At 39.3% G+C, this 5643-nt stretch overlaps 1 pseudogene; it reads right to left on the bottom strand.

The window, feature by feature from the left end:
- The window catches only part of LOC111815015, a 7793-nt pseudogene extending 6817 nt beyond the window's left edge, over window positions 1-976 (bottom strand).
- Window positions 977-5643: the final 4667 nt, after the last annotated feature.

The following is a 5643-nucleotide window of genomic DNA, read 5'->3' as shown; positions in this document are numbered from 1 at the left end:
TGTCATAGAGAAAGAACCTAAATGAGGTTTTACTTATTTTTTCCAAATTTTTCAAAATACGAGGTTTAGCTCTTGAAAAACATGTCTAAAGGTTGTACAGTAAAGTATTGTAAAAACGAATTATGAAGAATAAATTTATTGTCATGTAAATTTTTAGCAGACAGACTAAACAAATAATATACAAGGAAATAGTTAATTTACTCACAGAGTAGACAAGACAAAAATGCAACAAAAGGTAAAACTTCAAAAATGAGCAAATACTTTTTTTTCAATTTAGAAGCAGATACTTTATTAACTGACTAAATCATAAAAACACCATGGTAGATACCGGAATTCATCCTTGTAATAAAGTCCATTGATTTGGAATTCCCTATTTCCAGCATCTCCACCTTCCACAAAAATGGGTTGTCTTTTTCCTCATTCTACCTCTTGAAGGTGATAACTTGAACAGCCACAAGAAGTTATTTGCCTCTTTGACGTGTTTTCCAACAGTACAGATCTCATGAATCAAATCCTCCATGCAGATGATGCCATATTTACCAAGAGATCGAGTAATCAATGAATTACCTGTCAAGGCAATTCACTTCTTATTGATTTTGCCATTGCCACACTTGTATATTAGTTCATTAGCTGACTTCAGGTTTGAGGGCCCCCATGCAATATATGGCTCCACAATTCTCAGCATGTTAACTGAATCCTTATTGAACAAGCCTTGTTGAACAATGTTAACAAAGGCAGCACTGAAGATTTGGCAAAGGCGAAGAAGCTGCAACACCATGCGGACGTTTGAGCTCATACCACTGATACCCCTGATCCTGATGACAAATGCCAGTTTGGACTCTGTGGGGACATAGAAACGGCCAGCTTTTCTTGCCATCCTAGCCATTTGGATCTCAGTTCTGTATGTCTGTTTGTCCTCTTTATGATAGTGCCTGGCTTTTTCATTGATGAGCTTCCTCCACACCTTGCAAAGCATCTTCTGGGCAAACTTCTTTCTCAGGCACTTTATCTTTAACTCAGCAAAATGTCTTCATTTTGTTCTTTTTTTTTTTTTAAGCGTTTTTGGAAAAGCAGGAACTTGCTTTTTCTTCTCTTCTACATCTCCCATGGACCAGCCAGAGAAGAGCAAAAATGAGTAAATACTTTCATTAAAAACTTGAGGGGGCTTTCCCCATAGATCAGAGGTTTAAAGCGCAGCTTGAGCAAATGCAGTCAGGCGCAAGGGACCATGGTTCGATCCCCCATATATATAATTTTGACCCTCTCCAATTTTTGCATCAACCAAATAGCTCAGCAGAATAAAGTGCCTGCTTAGGCAGACGCAAGGGCTGGGAGCTCGATTCCTGGGCCTGCCTTGCTGGCCCCACCCTCAAAATGTGCTGAGATGGTGATTGAAACTGGGTGTGGTGGCACCCTCCTGTAATCCCAGCACTTGGGAGGCTGTAAACAGGAGGATCACTTCGAGTCCGATCTACATAGTGAGACCCTGTAAACCCTGTACTAAATACAAGAAAAAAAAAAAAAAAAAACAACTTAAGTGGTTCTTCTTGAAAAGCAGAAGAAAAAGAAGCAGACATCCAATAAGACAAGAAGCAGCTCTCTCTTTCCTTCCATGCCTAAATTTGTCCATATAAATCCTATGTACTTTTCTTAGCAACCCAGTCTCCAAGGCATGCTGCAGAACCTGTTCCCCTAAGAGTGGTGTATTCTCTCTCCTTACATAGGAGCCTGTTCTTGCCTCAGTGTTGTCACTCACACCTTGCTCTATAATGATGTGTTCATATGTCTTTCCCTTCAAGTGGAGACCCTTAGGATTGAGAATACAGCACATTCATTTTTGTATCCCTATACATGAGGTATGTCACAAAAGCCTGTTAAATGAAGATGGTACAAAGCCTAAACTTATTCATCCTGGTATCTTCAGCTGAAAACATGCTGGGTAACAGTAAGCCCATAAGTGTTGTGTGGATTAAAGAAAACATCATGAACCATCCATTTCATGGAGCGTCCATGACAGGGCTTGATCTGTAACGTAAATGGCCAATAAATGGCAGCTTGCTGAGTAGCAATCATGCTGAAATTCAGTGTAGAAGAGAGTGCTTTAATAGAATGCTGTGGTAGTAGCAGTAACTGCTAGCAGTAGCTTCTCTAATGAGAATTTTATATATGGAAAGCGAGTGAAAGTAGCGCCTGTCAGGTAATCAGTGCATTCCCTAAGGGGGTGAAGAATATTCCAGAAGGGAGAGCAATAGTTATTCCTTACCCCTTCCTATCCTTCCTGAGCCTAGAGAGCTGCTCCTTACAGATATGTTTCATACTCTGATGCACCACCGTGCTGCATCCTTCCTGCCAGATGTACCAGTTATGCTTTTTGGAGTTCACGATAACAAATCTTGCTCTTATTGAAACATGTTGGTAGGGAAACCTTGGGAAGCAATGTTGTGTGACTCATGTGAATCTGTGTGAAGCAGATAACACCTCCTTTCCAGCTAACTCCAACTCTCACCTTCTACAGTTTACTCTGGCCAGCAACAAGGGTTTACATGACCCTGTAGAGATACATGACCCTGCATTTGATTTCTCAGGGGGCCATTAAAAAGCACAACTGGACGAGATGAGCTAAACAATAAACACACAGACACACATGTACACACACACACACAGATACAGACAGACAGACACACACACACACATACACACATACACACACAGACCACAGACACACACACACACACACACACACCCCTCTAGGTGTTGCAATTGAATTACAGCATACACTGACTCAGTCATTCACAGGTTTTTGCTTTAAGCCAAACTCCTGCAATTTTGCAGAAACCATCGATATCCTCTGGAAACACCCCCACACACTCCTATCCAGAGTTTGGTTTGATTTTCGGCAGGAAGTTTGTAAATAGCCAATCTGAGAGCTTATTCAGTTCTCCTTGCTGCTGATTGGCTGCTGCCCTCTAACCCATTTCTGGCAGAGGTACCAGCATTCCCCCATCATAGGGGGGTTGCTTGTTTTTTTGTTTTGTTTGTTTGTTTGTTTTTTAGGAAACTTGCTGTTCTGTGTGTAACTTTCTCCAGTGTTCTGTTTCACTCTTCTCACAGCCCTAATATCCCTGTGGCACAAAAATGCCCTGAACCTGGTAAGATTTTATGAATATAGTATTTTATTAAATTAAATTACATCTCTGTGGCAGATATAACATATTTAGGATGCAAACTGTGGATAAAAATAAGCATTTTTCTGACCATATTTGCAATTCACAGCTTTTTCACAATTCAAAGTTGGTCTAGAAACAGAACTCCTTCACATATGAAAGTCTATTGTACTGTTGATCTTTTGTCTCCATGACAGTTACTCAACGCCAGTCTCAGCTCAGATGCTTTCTCTTAACTCACTGTATAAAATGGTATAGTAAGTAATTTTGACAAAATTCTTAATCCCTGTTATAGCCTTATTCCAGCCCACTTTCCACTTTGGCTTTATGCATTTGTCTTTGTTTGCAAACTCATTTTTCTCATAGCAAAGATTTTTATAGTAATACAACTATTATTGTTGTATACTGAAGAAAAAATATTTTATTATGCTTGTCTTGAAAAGTAAAGCTTCAAATAAATAAAAAGTACTTTAAAGGCCAAGAGTTTTATTCTAATTAATTGCTTTAGCTTGTGAAATACTCACTGTGTTAATCTTGATTTTCTAAAATCCCTAAAGATCTGAACTATAAAACAGAAGTGATCATTCCAGTTTTGAGAGAAAAATTATGTAGCCTGTAATGCCCATGTAGAATACTCCATCAAATAAACATGATATTAAAAAAAGAACCTCATGTGTAACCTTAATAGCCTTTCAGCTAACTCCTTTATGTTGAAATGCTACTTTTCATTTTTTTTAACCAACTAAATTTATTTGCTCACATCTAAAATATTATGTCTAAAACATTCTTATCACCCGGTGACCTCTGCCACCAGCCTCACAGCTATGTAAAGAAAGAAAGATTTGCTGTACATTGGAAATATTTTCTCTCTTCCCTGGGAAGTGGGTGGCAAGACCCATGGACATAGTTACGGGGAAGAAGGAGACAGAGATAAATGAGGTATTTTTGGCTGCATTGTCTTATCATTACATGGTACCATAGACTTGTGGCTTCAAGAGAAGAAATTGATTTTCTCTCAGCTTTGGAAGCTGGAAGTCCAAGATAACAGCCTGTAAGGAAGTCAGTATCAGGTGAGGGTTCTTTCCTTGGATTGCAGACAACCTTTTCTGCTGCTCTTACACAGGAGAGGGACTCAGGGCTTTTCCCCTTCTCTTAAGAACTCAAGACTTACAGGGGTAGGGCAACATCTTGTGATCTTATTAATATGCATCACATCTTCATGGGTCTTACTTCCAAATGTAGTTACATTGCAGGTTAGGACTTGAATATATGAATTTTCAGAGGAACAAATACAGTCCATAGCTAACACATGACAAAACAACAAATCACTTTCTGCTGTTGAAGCCACCAGTCTATGGCACCATGTAATGATAGACGACAGCTCATCCATCTCTCTTCTTCTTCTCTGCAACTATGTCCCTGGGCCTTGCCAGGAGAAAAAGTAAAACATAACATTTAAGGCTTTTTCTACAGTAAACAAATGAGACTGTCTTGGCATACATTTAAAAATGCTATAAAATGGTGAAATGACCCAGGTTCTTTCACTAGAAATAGAGATATAAAATTACATGCTTAGAATATAAAACTGTCACACTAGAGCTGTGATAGATACAAGCTGCAGGTGGAAATGTGTAGTACATGAAGGATTCAAGTGTCTAGAATTTCCTTTTCAGGGTATCACAGGTAGTTATATTGTCACTGGACTGGTCCCAAGAAGGTCTCCTGACAAAAGGAGATTGAAACCCCAACTCACACTTACTCCTGGAGTAGGCTCTTATCACAGAAAAGTGTTTCATGATACCTCAGTGATAGGTATAGACAGATTTATATTGCGGAGTTGAAGAACCACACTGTTACAATTCAGTTATAAATTATTTCCAACATCTTTTGTGTTTGTAAGTTGAATGGATCTTGAAGGATTTTATTCAGCTGCAGATTCATCCACTAAGAGTCCAGTGGCTGAGGGTGCTGCTGCTGGGAGGTGGTCAGAAGAAGGGAGTCACTGGGAGAGTGACCTGTCAGAGTGTGTTCTTGTCCCCAGCTCCTCACCTCCTGTACTGTTTTCTGGTACCACAGAATGAGCAGGTTTCCTTCATTAGCTGATTATAGAATAAACCCACTGGGTAATTGTGAATCAAATGCATGTCTCTTCTTTTAAGGTGCAGAGGTCAAGTATTTTTTTTTTCTACAAGCAGAAAAGTAACTAATACTTACAGAGAGCAAATAGTGGACACTCAGGAGGGGTAGATGTCAGGAATTTGTGGATAGGAACATTTATGTGTCCTTGGGAATAGCTTCAAGACAGATTATTTAGGGAGCTGAGGAGATAGCTCAGTGGCCTAAGCACCTGTCTCACAAGTGCAAGGTCCTGAGTTTGATACCTGGTACAAAAAGAAAAAAACAAAACAAAACAAAAAACAGATAATTTAGGATGTGTGTTTCTAGGGTCTGTCAGGTTACCTGTTAGTAGGTTAGGTTA

The sequence above is a fragment of the Octodon degus genome, unplaced genomic scaffold, assembly GCF_000260255.1.
Source record: "Octodon degus isolate 3935 unplaced genomic scaffold, OctDeg1.0 scaffold00001, whole genome shotgun sequence".
Classification (NCBI taxonomy): Eukaryota; Metazoa; Chordata; class Mammalia; order Rodentia; family Octodontidae; genus Octodon; species Octodon degus.
The sequence above is the reverse complement of the archived record's forward strand: the minus strand, read 5'-3'. Positions and strand labels throughout refer to the sequence as shown.